Below are 10,284 nucleotides of genomic sequence, written 5' to 3'. Positions count from 1 at the left end.
CGTAGCAGCCATTGCTGTGTTGATTAGACTATGTAACACAATTTTTGTTCCTGGGTAGTAAGTGTTATTTCCTAATTTCTTATGCCTCAAAAGTATAGAAAATGGTTATTATTCCCCACAAACTTTACTTTTATGACCAGGACAGTGACAGTGAAATGTACCTATGTGCCCAATGAGAAAACGAGTGAATTTGTGTCTTTTCGTCTGAAAAAAACAACATATTAATCCAAATTATCATGTATTTATACTAATGTAATACAAAAATGACTACAAAAATATACTATGAATCACTTTCATGAATCAGCCCCCAAATGTAGTCTCCCATCATTATACTGTCCTTGGTAGCGACATTCAAAGTCCAGTATATCCTGATGGATGTGCTCGCCTTGCTCCTCCGAGTATGCTCCCATGTTCTCCTTGAATTTATCAAGATGAGCATAAAGGATATGGACTTTGAGGGACATCCTACAGCCCATTGTGCTGTAGTACTTCACCAGAGTCTCAACCCGCTCTACATAGTTTTCGGCCTTGTGATTGCCCAGGAAACCCCGAACCACTTCAACAAAGCTGTTCCAAGTTGAGTTCTCCTTACTAGTGAGCTTAATTCATTGCACTCCAGGATCTTCTTTTTCTGTGGTCCGATGAAGACACCGGCTTTGACCTTTGCCTCAGAGAGCTTAGGGAAGAAGTCTTGAAGGTACTTGAATGCTACAGACTCCTTATCTAGAGCTCTGACAAATTGTTTCTTAAGGCCCAATTTGATGTGCAGTGGTGGCATCAGCAACTTCTGGGGGTCCACCAGTGGCTCCAACTTGATGCTGTTCCTCCCCACAGAGAACTCGGTCCGCTGTGGCCAGTCCCAGCTGTGGTAGTGCACTTGGTGTCCCTGCTGTCCCAAAGGCAAAGATAGCATGGAAACTTGGTAAAACTGCCTTGGAGACCCATCAGGTATGCCACCATTTTTGAGTCTCCTATGACCTCCCAGCCGTACTCATCATATTTCAAGGCATCCAGCAAGGACTTTATGCTGTTGTAATCCTCTTTGAGGTGCACCGAGTGAGCCAGGGAAAGAGGTACCTATTACCAGCACAGCTTTGAGGCTCCTGGATGAGCTGTCAATGAAGAGAGACGCCACTCATTCTGGTTACAGGCGATTCCAAATGCCTCAACAGAGTGGTCACATTGTGGCAGAAGCAGAGCCCATCTTGGGTGAAGAAGCTGGAAAAAGTTTGGTGACGCTTCCTCTGATCTGCGACTTTCACACTTTCATCCAACACATTCCACTGATTGAGCCTAGACGTCAAAAGCTCGGCATTGGACTTGGTGAGACCAAGATCTCTAATCAAGTCGTTGAGGTCTTTATGGTTGGGGTAGTATGGGTTTCTCTCCTCAGCTCCACCTCTGAAATTGTCATCTGGATCTACAATGTCTTCTTCACTCTCTGACTTGTTGCTCTCTTCTAAAGATAACTGCTCTCTCTGTGGAGGAGTGGGTACAGGAAGCTCTTGGCAGTGAGTGGTCAGTGGGTTCCCACCTATTTCTTGGGTTAGCGAACTTCATGGCTCTCTTTTCCCACTCTGTACCATCCTACAAAAATTTATTTATTTCACCCATGAATAATGTGTAAGAGATTCTCACATCAGAGAGATCTTTTCCTGCATGTCACATTTCTCCCTACTCAAAATTTCTTAAATTTTTGCCTACTATTTCTTTCAATAATAGGCAGCTGTTTGCAGGAATGTGAAAAGTCTTAATACTCATTCCAGGGACTCCATCAGGCCTGGTATCGTGGTGATTGACATATGTCACTATGTAAGGTGTGACACATGGACATAAACATGGATTCCTGTTCAAATACATTTTTCCTCTCAGATTTTCTCTTCTGGATATCTTTTTTTTTTCTTTTTACATTACTCTGATTTACATTTAAACAAACATCATTATAAATTATTGCACATTTTTGCTTTCTTTAATATTATCAACCTATCAAACCCAAATGAACTATTTGTCTTCCTGACTGACAAACAAACAGCATGTCAATCAAATGAAAAAAATTCTGATTATGTTGATGAAAGAATGAAACCTGGAAACTAAAATCCTGAAAATCTTCAATAAAATTGGGGAAAATAAATTGAAAGCCTTTGGAGTTGTTCCCTGTGTCCTCTGTGGTTTATTGAAGCTCTTGTTCGAGCACACAAACATTCATTAATTGAACATACTGAAATATGAGACTAGTTTACATAAATTCTATTTTAGAATCTTGAGTCTTATGAAAAAAATGCTTTTAACTCAATTCTCTTGTAGAGGCACATTGCAGACACGAGAGGGCATGCAAACCCAAGCCACAGAAGTTGCTTTGTTAGGAATTACTGTATGTAGCAATGAAATACAGAAGATGGCCATATGCAGTGCATCCAGAAAGTATTCACAGCACTTCACTTTTTCCACATTGTGTTATGTTACAACCTTATTCCAAAATGGATTAAATTCATTATTTTCCTCAATTCTACAAACAATACCCCATAATGACAACATGAAAGAAGTTGGTTTGAAATCTTTGCAAATGTATTAAAAATAAAAAAAACGAAAGAAATCACATGTACATAAGTATTCACAGCCTTTGCTCAATACTTTGTTGAAGCACTTTTGGCACCACAAGTCTTTTTGTGTATGATGCTACAAGCTTGGCACACCTATTTTTGGGCAGTTTCTCCCATTCTTCTTTGCTGGAACTCAAAAGCTCTATCAGGTTGGATGGGGAGCGTCAGTGCACAGCCATTTTCAGATCTCTCAAGAGATGTTCAATCTGGTTCAAGTCTGGGCTCTTGCTGGGCCACTCAAGGACATTCACAGAGTTGTCCCGTAGCCACTCCTTTGTTATCTTGGCTGTTAGCTTAGGGTCGTTGTCCTGTTGGAAGATGAACCTTTACCCCAGTCTGAGGTCCAGAGCGCTCTGAAGCAAGTTTTCATCAAGGAGGTCTCTGTACATTGTGGCATTCATCTTTCCCTCGATCCTGACTAGTCTCCCAGTTCCTGCCGCTGAAAAACATCCCCACAGCATGCTGCCACCACCATGCTTCACTGTAGGGATGGTATTGGCCAGGTGATGAGCGGTGCCTGGTTTCCTCCAGACTTGACTCTTGCCATTCAATCTTTTGTTTCTCATGGTCTGAGAGTCCTTTTGGCAAACTCCAGGCAGGCTGTCATGTGCCTTTTACTGAGGAGTGGCTTCCGTCTGGCCACTCTACCACACAGGCCTGATTGGTGGAGTGCTGCAGAGATGGTTGTTCTTCTGGAAGTTTCTCCTCTCTCCACAGAGAAATGCTGGAGCTCTGTCAGAGTGACCATCGGGTTCTTGGTCACCTCCTTGACTAAGGCCCTTCTCCTCCGATCACTCAGTTTTCCCGGGCAGCCAGCTCTAGGAAGAGTCCTGGTGGTTCCAAACTTCTTCCATTTACTGATCATTGAGGCCACTGTGTCTCCACAGACAATTCCTTGGACTTCATGGCTTGGTTTGTGCTCTGACATGCACTGTTAACTGTGGGACCTTATATAGACAGGTGTGTGCCTTTCCAAATCATGTCCAATCAACTGAATTTACCACAGGTGGACTCCAATCAAGTTGTAGAAACATCTCAAGGATGATCCGTGGCAACAGGATGCAACTGAGCTCAATTTTGAGTGTCATGGCAAAGGCTGTGAATATTATGTACATGTGATTTTTTTTAATTGCAACGATTTCAAACAAACTTCTTTCACATTGTCATTATGGGGTATTGTTTGTAGAATTTTGAGGAAAAATAATTAATTTAATCCATTTTGGAATAAGGCTGTAACATAACAAAATGTGGAAAAAGTGAAGCGCTGGGAATAATTTTCAGATGCGCTGTGTATATATATATATATTAATAAAAAGCCTGTGCCCTTTTTTAAAATACATCAACAGTGGCAGTTACAATTTTGCAAATAATTATTTTGAAAAATATTTTAAAATAACATTAGTTATATATAATAAAACAAAACTAGTTATACAACAATCAGCCACAACATTAAAACCACATGCCTTATATTGTGTAGGTCCCCCTCGTGCCACCAAAACAGCGCCAACCCGCATTTCAGAATAGCATTCTGAGATTATATTCTTTTGGCCACAATTGTACAAAACAGTTATCGGAGTTACTGTAGACTTTATCAGTTTGAACCAGTCTGGCCAATCTCTGTTGACCTCTCTCATCAACAAGGCATTTCCGTCGACAGAACTGCCGCTCACTGGATGTTTTTTGGGGGGGGGTTTTGGCACCATTTGGGGTAAATTCTAGAGACTGCTGTGTGTGAAAATCCCAGGAGATCAGCAGTTACACAAATACTCAAACCAGCCCATCTGGCACCAACAATCATGCCATGGTCCAAATAACTGCATCACATTTTTTCCCCCATTCTGATGGTTGATGTGAATATTAACTGAAGCTTCTGACCCGTATCTGCATTATTGTATGCACACTGTATTGCTGCCACATGATTGGTTGATTAGAAAATCGCATGGATGATTGTTGGTGCCAGACTGTATTTCTGTAACTGCTGATCTTCTGGGATTTTCATGCACAAAAGTCTTTAGAATTTACTCATATGTTGCCAAAAACTAAAAACATCCAGTGAGCGGCAGTTCTGTGGACAGAAACACATTGTTGATGAGAGAGAGGACAACAGAGAATGGCCAGACTGGTTCAAACGGACAAAGTCTACAGTAACTCAGATAACCACTCTGTACAATTGTGTTGAGAATAATATAATCTCAGAATTTACTAAATGTGATAAATGGATACAAAAAATAGTAACACATTTTGTAATTTTTGTTATATTGTGTTAAAGATTTATTTAACTATTTTTAGATATTTTAACATTCATACAAGAATATTTGTAATTATTTTTAATTATCTATTTATTCTGATATGCTGGTTGGCACAGTTTTGATGGCACCATGGGGTACCTACACAATTTTGGGCAGGTGGTTTTTATGTTATGGCTGTTTGGTGTATATTTAATGCAAAATAATGATAATTATATTTTAGTATATAGTCAGTCATCAATAATAATAATACACCACATTGTTGTTTTATTATATCATAATCAAAATATATGGACAATATTTAAATATTTTAATGTTTATACAAATATTTAATATACTGTATGTTTTATATTAATATAAAAGCCTACGATGTCCTTTGTAAAACACACCAATAATTATGACACAAATGTGTCATTTATAATGTCAGACATAACACAAAACACATTGGACAATATATATATATATATATATATATATATATATATATATATATATATATATATATATATATATATATATATATATGCTCTCACAAGGACATGAATGTTGATTTCTGACAGATCTACTGAAACGGTCGCATTCTTATGACTTTCTCTTGAGCTCCACCTAGACTTTAGAGCTTCACGCACGAATGACCATCACAACATTAAAGATCAGCGCAGACTTGCTTTCTTTCCATGCACTCTCTCTGTCCGAATGTACTCAATGACTGGTGTGAGTTCTGCCTCAGTAAGCAGGTCCTCCCCTTGTGTTCCCATGTTATTGTCTCTCTCTCTCTCTCTCTCTCTCTCTCTCTCTCTCTCTCTCTCTCGCTCTCTCTCGCGGCATCCCCCCATCCCCCATCACTCTATGTGCTTCCATACAGCCCTGAAAAATCAACCGGAGGAAACCTTCACAGAGGAGAAAAGAGTAACCCTTACCAACCCAGGAAGATCGCTCTAAACCGTTATCATAGATTGGATCTGGGCGAACTATCTAAACCATCTCACACTGGTAAGTCTGATTTAATGTAATTTTGATTGATAAAGCCCAGATGTCTTTCCAAAAACACCATCAGACGGTCACCACCATTTAACACCAGCGATGCTTTTCTTATGCCAGTGCGCGTGTGTTAGTAATGGTGTTTGATGGCCAACCTCGCTGTAATGGTGTTCGATGGTGACTTATTAGAAAAGAAAAAACAAAAAGCATTTGCTTCGCGGATTCCGATTATTACTATCAGAATGCCGATTATAGCAGTTTTCGGAACGGATGCTGTAGATTTTTCATGCTGACTTTATCCGTTCTTCTCCGTTCTCTTGTCATGCCTGTATTTGTACATTCCATAGAGCTGAGACCGAGCGACTCAAAATGGTGTCTGAAGGAGTTTGAGGCCTTTAAACAGTCATCGAGAACATAATATACGAGCTGTTATGATTAAATATCACCCGCGATCAAAGAATCGAACGCAACCATGTGCAACAATGTAACAGCGATCGTGACGCAATATAGACGCGAGTTCTTTTGTTACAATGTAACGCGTATTCGAGCGCCAGTGTTACTTTCTCTTTTTTGTTGCATTCCCTGGGCATACGAGATTGTTTCTATTGCAACGCAATATAATTTATAATATTTTAATTCATCATCATCATCATGACTGGTCATGGTTGCCTTGACTTGAGTTATACAAAGGGAAACTACACATTTCTCCATTGGGAAAAGCAGTCAGTGTGTTAAAATACATAATTTGATAAATGCTGTACATGCATGTGTGTGTATATATATATATGTACATATACATATATATATATATATATATATATGTATTATCAGTGCTCGAATGGGGGGGCAAATATTTTTATTTTAGTAAAGATACTAATAACAAATACCATTTAATTTAAGCAGTTAGGATGCAGTAAATTTCATGAATTATATACAACAATAAGGCCTCTACAGTGTGAACATTCTACTCGCATTTGAAAATTACTGCTTGTAAATGCGGAAAATTATTTGGCCACCCTGCCGCAAGTTTATCTAACGTCCAAAGTTATGAATTTATTATTGCAGCCTACCATCAGAATAATGCCAAATACTTTTTAAAGAGGCGCGTTAGTTTTAGCATTAAATGCGCAATTTTATTTTCACACACTCACATGGCTGCGAGCGCTGTTCCCTCCCTCTCTTTCTTTCACGCGTATGCAGAGACCGAGGAAGAGGTATACCACGTGTCAAAATTACGGACATGGTAATGGTAAATGGTCGGCACTTATATAGCGCCTTTTTAACCTTAGCGGTATTCAAAGCGCTTTACACTGCGTCTCATTCACCCATTCACACACCAATGACGGCAGAGCTTCGGCATGTGGAATCTTGTGGGCCGGGAATCGAACCGCCAACCCTGCAATTAGTGGACAACCCTCTCTACCACCTGAGCCACAGCTGCCCCGATTAATCTTGCGCTCACATGCAAAATTCGGAGAAAAATAGCAAGTCAAATTAAAATGTGCAAATCAAAAAAAGTGCTAATCCATAAAATGTGCGAAAACGGTTAACAGCATGCCAGCATCCTCGTCTAACTCAACGTGCTAACCAAAATCTCAAACATAAAAAAAAACATGAAACATGAATGAAATGCCACTCTATCAATGAAACATGAAAATGCCACTCTACCAATAAGAGCCTCTTTGCACAACTGCGTGAGGATGGCGTGCACCAAACTTACAGTAGCCTATTCTGCTTCTAACGCAGGTGTGCTGGCTGTCACGTGGACAAGTGCTCACGGATACTTTTTCTTGGATCTTCAATAGTTATGACAATTCTACAACATCATAACCACGCACTGCATGACTGCAAAAACCTCTTAAACGGCATACCTTGTTGATGCTTTATAACAAGACCATCAAGCGGCTGCATGGCTTTCCGTCAATGTCTAATAGAAATGTCAACCACTAGAACTGGATCATGTATCATGCCTATCGTGGTTATGCAAAATATGTGGCAATGCACATTCCAAAAAATCATTGTATTATAATAATAATTTTGCATTTCTTACGACATCGATGGTAGTGCTTTCTCGCATGCGCACACAAGCAATCCCATAATGCACAAGGAGAGAGAGAGAGAGAGAGAGAGAGCGCATACATCCATGGCGGTGATATACTCTATGTGTAGACTTGTATATAAGTAGACAGGGCTTCAAAGTAAAAAGTTTGGGAACCACAGGTCTGGCTTCTTTGTGGTAGTTTGTCATATAAAATATATCAACATTTGATACGTTTCATGAAGAAAATTGACAGTTAAAACTGAAAATGCATTAATGTAGTTATGAATGTCATGAAAGTTTGATTTGAAAGATTTAAATGTTTATGAACTAGCTACTAATCTGTTATGAATTAGGCCTACCTAGAGTATATGTTTGTTAATGGAAAATGGAAGTATAAACTGTCATCAGTATATTATACGTTTATTAGTGGCTGAAGGAGATCCGTCAGGACTGATGTTTTTTGGTGCTGCCTGTAAGGCTAATTTAAAAAATAATAATTTGAAAAGGTTTATCAGAGGTGTCCTTTGTCATATATCAAGAATCTTTTGAGTAATTTTTAATGCATGCATGCTCTGTTGTGATACATTGCCAGTTACATACATATATATGCAAAAAGCATACGGCTATTCAGCTTGTCAAGTAACTAAGAGTTCTACTTTTTGTTTGATGATACTTGAATCAACTAAGACTGGCTTCTCATTATTTGCTGTCCAATCAAACATTGCTGTAATAAATGCATCAATAGCTGTTCTGATGGATGGTCTTAACGTTACAGTGGCTGAGCAGAGAAGAAAACGCTTCATTTGTTTCATTGATAGTTCGAAATTGAATTTGCGCAGCAAAGCTCCCCATTGAAGAATAAGTGTGACTTAATAAAGGTTTATGCATTGCATGGCAAGTATGTAGGCTTTGCATGCAGCACTTTTGTTATATTAAAGGATTTGTTGTACTCAGAGTCATTTGTAGTAGCAGGTGTTCTGATGGAATGCAAGAACGTAAATGTTCTTTCAGACGAATCTAAATAGGCCAAATAATGTCTTTATTAGTGGTGTTTGCTAAAACAAGCATCACTGTTACTATTGCTTGTACTTAGAGTTAGGTATTTTACAAATGCTTACCAAAGTATTAAACGTTGGTGTGAAACATACATGAAAACATGAATTATACCTCAAATTGTTTTGGGTAAATTGTGGAGCTATTACTTATAAGACATCCCACTTAGAAATTTTGCCCGGAGATTGATAAAATGAGTGACATACATTTACACTGAAGTAGGAACTTTGAAGTCATCACAACATAAAGTATGTTGTTATGAGTGTGTTGGTGTGTTTTTCAAATGTGCAACATATTTGGTCAGCCAACTTCTGTTATAACATCTGTTATGAAAGTGAGCACGTTCACCTGCAAGTACTTACACTGATTATGCTAATAAGCCAACAGCATGTATGGTCTTGTGTGTAAAATGGCTAATTTGGCTTGTTCAGTGTAAGATCATAAACGGCTTAAGAATAAACCCAACAACACAAGTAGATTTTTACCTATTACCTTGATTTTGGGTTGCATGTAAACACATTTATCGGTGTTCTTACCGGCTTATCTGATCTGCACATGTGTTGTGTGCATGCCTCTTCACAGTTTAACTTCAAAAGCAGAGAATAAATCGATTATTTCAAATCATGTAAATGCAGTTTTCTTGCTTTGTCAGATTTTTTTAAATAAGCTGATTTTTAGGAATTATCAGCATATAATTCTAATGGACATCAATGGCAGATGGGGTACAGTTCGGGAAAACTGTTTGAAAACAGTAATTATTTTTGCAATAGACCGCAACAGTGCCCACCCACCTTTTTAACCGTCTTGTTTCTGTAAGTATTTTTCCTATTCATTTTTTTTCTCCATTTTTTCTCCCCGGGCGGATCGGAGAGAGTCCTTCAGCCCCTGGCGGACAGAATGCCCCGTCAAGTTTTCGGGGAACAGAAGGGGTCTCCCCCGCCCCTGGCAGCGGTTCTCCCGCTCCAGGTGGTCGACAGCGAGCCCCTCCCCGCTCAAGGTCGTCTGTCTCAGACCCCGATGCGTTTCAGCGGCTGGTAGGGGATTCCTTCACCCCTGGCAGCGGCCCTGACTGCTCTAGGCGGTCAGTTAGGAGCCCCTTCTCCCCTCGCGGTCGCTGGCCGTTCCTCAGCTTCCAGGCGGCCAGGCTCCTCCGTCCTCCGGCAGACAGCCATGGCTGCTCCTTTGGGGTGGATGGTAGTGGCGAGAACTCTACTACGCCATATCCCTCCTCCTTCCCGGGTTTCGGAACCAGTGTAAAGGAGTTCAATGGAAAGGAGGAGGCGAGAACCGGCTTGACAATATAAATAATATTTTAATAAAAACATAAGACACAAACACACACATGACGGTCAGTTAAACGATC

At 39.7% G+C, this 10,284-nt stretch overlaps 1 protein-coding gene across 3 annotated transcripts in view; it reads left to right on the top strand.

Annotated features, from left to right (window-relative positions):
* The first annotated feature begins 5,567 nt into the window (after nucleotides 1–5,567).
* LOC127623110 (protein FAM168A-like) overlaps nucleotides 5,568–10,284 on the top strand; it is a 62,917-nt gene continuing 58,200 nt past the window's right edge. For 2 of the 3 annotated variants that reach the window (XM_052097367.1, XM_052097364.1), the window contains exon 1: nucleotides 5,577–5,839. The gene's annotated coding sequence lies outside the window, so the exon portion shown is untranslated. Of the gene's footprint in view, nucleotides 5,840–10,284 lie in introns of all 3 variants that reach the window. The other variant, XM_052097368.1, reaches the window with a different exon arrangement.

The sequence above is a fragment of the Xyrauchen texanus genome, chromosome 29 (assembly GCF_025860055.1).
Source record: "Xyrauchen texanus isolate HMW12.3.18 chromosome 29, RBS_HiC_50CHRs, whole genome shotgun sequence".
Classification (NCBI taxonomy): Eukaryota; Metazoa; Chordata; class Actinopteri; order Cypriniformes; family Catostomidae; genus Xyrauchen; species Xyrauchen texanus.
This window is presented reverse-complemented; position numbering and strand designations above follow the sequence as displayed.